The 7,249-nt window shown below is 42.6% G+C and overlaps 1 long non-coding RNA gene across 1 annotated transcript; it reads right to left on the bottom strand.

The window, feature by feature from the left end:
* Nucleotides 1-524: 524 nt before the first annotated feature.
* On the bottom strand, nucleotides 525-6,714 carry LOC122443980. Its single transcript, XR_006270168.1, has 3 exons — nucleotides 6,635-6,714; nucleotides 1,185-1,286; nucleotides 525-958 (listed from the first exon to the last, which is right to left on the bottom strand). It is a non-coding gene; the product is annotated as an uncharacterized LOC122443980 (long non-coding RNA).
* Between the last annotated feature and the right edge of the window lie 535 nt (nucleotides 6,715-7,249).

Below are 7,249 nucleotides of genomic sequence, written 5' to 3'. Positions count from 1 at the left end.
TGCCTTGCACCTTAAACGTAAACAGTGCATGCTCAGTCACTTCATTTGTGTCCAACTCTTTGAGACCCTATAGACTGTAGCCTGCCAGGCACCTCTGTCCATGGGATTATTCAGGCAAGGATACTGGAGTGGATTGCCCTGCCCTCCTCCAGGGGATCTTCCCAACCCAGGGATTGAACCTGTGTCTCTTACATCTCGTGCGTTGGCAGGCAGGTTTTTACCATTAGAGCCATCTGGGAAACCAACTTATACGATGCCATGTGTCAGCTGTGGGCTTCCCAGGTGGTGCAGTGGTAAAGAGTCCGCCTGCCAATGCCAGGAGACACCAGAGACACAGGTTCAACCCCTGGGTCAGGAAGATCTCCTGGAGTATGAAAAGGCACCCCACTCCAGTATCCTTGCCTCAGAAATTCCATGGAAAGAGGAGCCTGGCGGGCTACAGTCCATGGGGTTGCCAAGACTGGGACACGACTGAGCACACACGCACACTCAGCATGCCATGTCAATTATATTTCAATGAAACTGCAAGAAAAAATCCTCTGGAGAAGGTAATTTTTTTAGCAGACAATCAACCTGGTTTGTTTTAAACTGTAAAGTCTATCTTGTCTTCTGTGGGTTCTAACATCAGTTCATTTCTGAAGTCTTCAATATGCTGTTTGGGTCTGGATGGCAAAGACCCAGAAGTTAGACCTGGTCAATGTCCCACCGGGCAGTTTATTCTGGGAGCCCTGCTGTTTCTTTGGGCCTTGTCTCCACGTGCCCACCTTGGACGTAAGCCTGGACCTAAAGTTGGTTCATGCAGATGAGCCCCAAGGGATCCTCACTGCCAGTCCTTTCTCTCTGGTGTCTCAGCCACACTTTGGTTCACAGTGACCTGTTTTCTCCCAGTTCCTCTGGTCAGAAGGATGGAGTGCTTGCCTCTTGTGCTTTTTCTACAGTTCCGTGAAACCGACACTGCCTTCAGAATAAAGGAAATAGGGAGACAGAGAAAATAAGGGGATTTCCTCACACTCTTTGGACAACCCCCTTTTCCTAGTTCCTTTTGCCCAGAACTTAGTATTCTCTTGGGGTAAAGGCGACTTTATCATAGAGGTGGCAGTGCAATGCCATGAATGAGGCAGGCCCTGAGTCAGAACTAGAAAAGGAAAAATACAAAACATGGGAAACGAGAATTTTCCTCCTACTTTGTGGAACGCAGGGGTCCCTTTTCCTGGTCCTCTGGATAGAAAGAGATGACTTCTTCCAGTTTTTCTGTCAACACTTGCTGCATAATTGCTCATGTCATCCTGCCCTCACTTCAAAGTCAACAGTCAAAAGAAAGAGAAAGAGAAATGACAACAACAAACAAAACCCCAAACCATGAAATTCTTCCTACAGGTTATTAATCAATTTTGACTTCGGTCTCTATTTTTGTATTATTGTTTACTTTTCAGAGTCCTCCAGTAATTACCTTTTCGATGCTGTCCCAAGTTTTAGCTGTGGCCAGAGAGATGGGCTAGTGTCTACATACCCCATCTTGACCAGCATGAGAATTTCAGTAACAAACATCTGTTTATTCAATCAACAGGGAGCAATTCAGTTGGCCTGCTGACACATATATATCAATGAAAACATTAGTAACCACTTGATTATTGAATACTAACTTCCCAGGATACATGAATTAAGCTATACTACACTCATAAAGCTGCAAAAGTGGATGTAGACAAACCATTAAAGTAAGTAGGTAAGCAGTTTCCAAATCCTTAGTCAACCATAGGAATTACTTCTCTGGTTTTGGGTTTTGTTGCTACAATTCATGTCATGCACCATGTTTTCAATAAATAAAAACACTGATACACTTCCACTCAAATAAGTTAATTCTTCCATCTTCACAGACCTCTTTGGTAGCCATGAAAAGTTCTCTTGCTAAAGCAGGTAGAGAAGGGTGAAGAGGATAAAGAGAGGGATAGAGGAATCATTCGGGCTTCCCTGGTGGCTCAGCTGGTAAAGAATCCGCCTGCAAAGCAGGAGACCTGGGTTCGATCCCTGTGTTGGGAAGATGCCCTAGATAAGGGCATGGCAACCCACTCCAGTGTTCTTGCCTGGAGAATCCCCACGGACAGAGGAGCCTGGCAGGCTGCAGTCAGTGGGGTCACACAGAGAGACAGCAACAGCAGGATCCCTGTCTCCACAAATGCCCTCCACTCCTAGGCCTGTGCTGGCATTATGCTTTAGTTCCCGGAAACAAATTATGAATGATGGGAATTTATGTACCAGTTAGGATACAGGTTTAGGTCCAGTTGTAGAAAAGGGCAAAGACACAAGAGCTTAAACAAGTCAGACTTTTTTTCTCAGTCACAGAACCGACTGAGGTAGGCAACTGAAGCCCTCAGAGCTGCTCCATGGAGCTGGGATCCCGGTTCTCTCTGCCTCATGACTGGGCCGTTCTCAGCACACAGCGTCTGTCTCATGGTCCAGCACCGCTGCTCCCGCTCTGCCCATCACACCTAAATTCTACCTTGTGGGCAGAGGAAAGAAGCGGAGATCACATGCCTCTCCTTTTACATGAACCACCGCAGAATGCATGTAGGTTCATGAGCTGTACCAAACGCAACACTCTAGTGGGGGATGTTGATAGTGGGGGAGGCTGTGTATGTAGGGGGCAAGAGGGATGTACATGGGAAATCCCTGTATCTCCCTCTCAATTTTTCTGTGAACCTAAAACTGCTCTAAAAAGTAAAAGTCTATCAGTGTATGAAGTACAGAAGGAAGGGAACCAGAGAGAGGGGAATGGAAGGAAGGAAAGAAAGGAGGGATGGAGAAGAGGAAGAAAGGGAAAGATTACAATCAATCACAAAACAAAAAGAAAAGAAAAAACAGTTGTAGGTCTTAGAAAAGTAATTAAAAAACAAACACAAAATTACATTTGAAAACTACTCTGGTGACCTAAGGGTTATCCACTTCATTTAAAAGTAACAAAAGATTAAGAATCTCTTGCAATTTAAATCCATTTAGTCATTAAACCTTCCAATCTTGTTTTCTCATCATGAAGTAGTGCTGTAACTACTATAGGATTATTTGCCCTTTCCTCTAACTCTCTTTTAATGGTTTGGTACAAGGCAACTCTAATAGGCAGAAGGGCAGTCACACTTTGAAATAAGAAACACACCCATTAAGAAGTAAATCAAGTGTGGCAGAAGCTCTTGTCTATGAGATATTAGAGTCTCTGTGGATTGTGCATGGCCTGCAAATTTCATTGTGAACCAAGAAGACCATTAACTGGTAGGAAACAATTTTAGTCCCGTCAAAGCAAAGGTTATCAGGTACTAACAAAAACAAAACCTGAAGACACAGGTGAATGAAAATGCCAAATATTATTTCAGTATGCTTGTTAAATAAACGTATCAGTTCAGTTCAGTTCAGTCGCTCAGTAGTGTCTGACTATTTGCGACCCCATGAATTGCAGCACACCAGGCCTCCCTGTCCATCACAAACTCCTGGAGTCTACTCAAACCCATGACCATTGAGTTGGTGATGCCATCCAACCATCCCATCCTCTGTCGCCCCCTTCTCCTCCTGCCCCTAATCCCTCCCAGCATTAGGGTCTTTCCCAATGAGTCAACTCTTCACATGAGGTGGCCAAAGTATTGGAGTTTCAGCTTCAGCATCAGTCCTTCCAATGAACACCCAGGACTTATCTCCTTCAGGATGGACTGGTTGGATCTCCTTGCAGTCCAAGGGACTCTCAAGAGTCTTCTCCAACACCACAGTTCAAAAGCATCAATTCTTCGGTGCTCAGCTTTCTCTATAGTCCAACTCTCACATCCATACATGACCACTGGAAAAAACATAGCCTTGACTAGACGGACCTTTTGTTGGCAAAGTAATGTCTCTGCTTTTTAATATGCTATCTAGGTTGGTCATAACTTTCCTTCCAAGGAGTAAGCATCTTTTAATTTCATGGCTGCAATCACCATCCACAGTGATTTTGGAGCCCAAAAAAAATAAAGTCTGACACTGTTTCCACTGTCTCCCCATCTATTTCCCATGAGGTGATGGGACCAGATTCCATGCTTTGAGCCAACTTTTTCACTCTCCTCTTTCACTTTCATCAAGAGGCTTTTTAGTTCCTCTTCACTTTCTGCCATGAGGGTGGTGTCGTCTGCATACCTGAGGTTATTGATATTTCTCCCGGGAATCTTAATTCCAGCTTGTGCTTCTTCCAACCCAGCGTTTCTTATATAGAATGCTTATTATATGCTAATACCTTTTATATGCTAATACCTATTATATGCTAGTACTGGTATTAGGAATCATACAGGTGAATAAGCAAGGTTTTGCTCTTTAGGGAGCTTCCAGTCTTGAGGTGGAAACATTTTTGCACATGTAATTTCAACATGGGATGATAATTATAGGACTAAATTTCAGTTCCCAGGGAAGTGACCTTAGGTGGAAATAAGGCAGAAGCAAGGGAAGGTTTGTTGGAAGAGACAAACCTGAATTCAGACTTGAACTAAAAGACAAAGGAAGACAGGTGAACAAGAGGAGGAAAGACGTTCTAGGCAGGAGGGACAATGGAGTGAAGGCATGGAGACCTGAACAGACATGGTACATACAGGCTGTGCGCAATTGCCAGAGCAGGACAGAGGTCAGGTTTGGGAGGGATAGATTTGGGAGTCAACTGCCTTCAAAGCTAAATACTCAAGGGCATCAACTTCCTGCTCTAGGACTCCCAGGCTGGGATCCCAAGGTGGGCCTCAGACCCCTTGGTCCTTGGTAAAAACTTCTTCCAATGCAATTATCCTCCTTTTTGGGATCACCTACCTAGAAAGTTCCAGAAAAACATCTATTTCTGCTTTATTGACTACGTCAAAGCCTTCAACTGTGTGGATCACAATAAACTGTGGAAAACTCTGAAGGAGATGGGAATACCAAACCACCTGATCTGCCTCTTGAGAAGCCTCTATGCAGGTCAAGAAGCAACAGTTAGAACTGGACATGGGACAACAGACTGGTTCCAAATAGGAAAAGGAGTACATCAAGGTTGTATATTGTCACCCTGCTTATTTAACTTATATGCAGAGGACATCATGAGAATCGCTGGAAGAAGCACAAGCTGGAATCAAGATTGCCGGGAGAAATATCAATAACCTCAGATATGCAGACGACACCACCCTTACGGCAGAAAGTGAAGAGGAACTAAAAAGCCTCTTGATGAAAGTGAAAGAGGAGAGTGAAAAAGTTGGCTCAGAGCTCAACATTCAGAAAACTAAGATCATGGCATCTGGTCCCATCACCTCATGGGAAATAGATGGGGAGACAGTGGAAACAGTGTCAGACTTTATTTTTTTTGGGCTCCAAAATCACTGTGGATGGTGATTGCAGCCATGAAATTAAAAGATGCTTACTCCTTGGAAGAAAAGTTATGACCAACCTAGATAGCATACTAAAAAGCAGAGACATTACTTTGCCAACGAAGGTCCGTCTAGTCAAGGCTATAGTTTTTCCAGTGGTCATGTATGGATGTGAGAGTTGGACTATAGAGAAAGCTGAGCACCGAAGAATTGATGCTTTTGAACTGTGGTGTTGGAGAAGACTCTTGAGAGTCCCTTGGACTGCAAGGAGATCCAACCAGTCCATCCTGAAGGAGATAAGTCCTGGGTGTTCATTGGAAGGACTGATGCTGAAGCTGAAACTCCAATACTTTGGCCACCTCATGTGAAGAGTTGACTCACTGGAAAAGACCCTGATGCTGGGAGGGATTAGGGGCAGGAGGAGAAGGGGGCGACAGAGGATGGGATGGTTGGATGGCATCACCGACTTGATGGTCATGGGTTTGAGTAGACTCCGGGAGTTTGTGATGGACAGGGAGGCCTGGCGTGCTGCAATTCATGGGGTCGCAAATAGTCGGACACGACTGAGCGACTGAACTGAACTGAACTGAACTGATGCTATCTACAGTACTGATAATTACACCCTTAATTAACCCATAATTATTACCCTTTCCTTTATTGATGGTTGTTTCTAGTTTTGCAGTATTTAAAATTATGCCATAATGATTTATACATCAGTTACTCTGCACATGAGTATTTCCGGAGGGTAGATTCCAAGAAATGGAATTGTCCAGTCAACTTTCAGAGACACTTCCCTCCTCTTCCACCACATAAAAGAACATACTTCTCCTACATTCTAATCAGTACCAGACACTAAACATTTTCAATTTTTGATGAAAAAGCTGGGTAAAGTTTTTACCAATATGGTAGGTGAAAAACTTCCTTTTTTGTTGTTTTAATTTTTATAATTCAAAAGCAAGGACAAAATGAAGTTTTAAATTTTTATCTAATTCACATTGGAGTATCTAATTTAGAATACATGGTTTTATATTAGAAAATCAGATATCAGATCTCAACCATGTCTGAGAAAAATTAGTATATAAACTATTACATTATAGGTAAGATATATTTTTTAAAAAACCAACAAACCATGAGCATTTTTTTATAATAAAACCTGCTACATGTTTAAACACATCAGTAACACTTTTATATGTCAGTGTTATATGCTTTTATAAGCAGATGGCATTTTTCCATAAGGTAACCAAAGCTACTATACAAGATGGAGAGCAAGAGATGGCTGAAAATGAAAAAAAAAAACAAACCTGTTTTCCTCAATCTGCTCTTGTCCATCGAATCAGCACCAATGGGAGCTCACTGCTTCTTCCCTGATCCTCTCCACCCTTGAGGAGGAGAGGACTTAAGTGGGAATGGCTTCACCATGACCATGGACGACAACCCCCCCCCACCCCCCGCAATAAGCAGATTACAACTCAAAAGCAAATTTAATAAGAGAATGACACAATGAGACTGATTTCTCTAAGGTCTGAGTCATTCTGATTTCCTTTTTCAAATCTTTATGTTTTAAAACAAAGAAAGAAAGAAACCAAAGCAGAATTTAAAACAAAATCTGTTTCCTAGGAAATAAAGCAATCTCCTTTGTCTCAATGGAGTGAATTATACGATCATATTCTAAATGAGATGGAATTTTAAGACTATAGGCTGGCCCTTCAATCAGATCAGTTGAGTTTGAATCCCAATGTCCTCTCTTACCCTGAGAAAATCACTTTCATCATCTAAGCTTCATAAAATGGAGATAACAACAGTAAGGACTTAATAGAATGGTTGGGATTGAGTGAGAATTGAAAGCAATCAACCTTGTAACTTTCTCAGCCTCTCTTGGGTACAACACCTAAATACTAAGTAATAGTCTAAGTTTC

Source organism: Cervus canadensis, chromosome 6 (genome assembly GCF_019320065.1).
Source record: "Cervus canadensis isolate Bull #8, Minnesota chromosome 6, ASM1932006v1, whole genome shotgun sequence".
Taxonomy (NCBI): Eukaryota; Metazoa; Chordata; class Mammalia; order Artiodactyla; family Cervidae; genus Cervus; species Cervus canadensis.
Note: the sequence above shows the minus strand (reverse complement) of the source record. Positions and strands in the feature narration are given on the sequence as shown.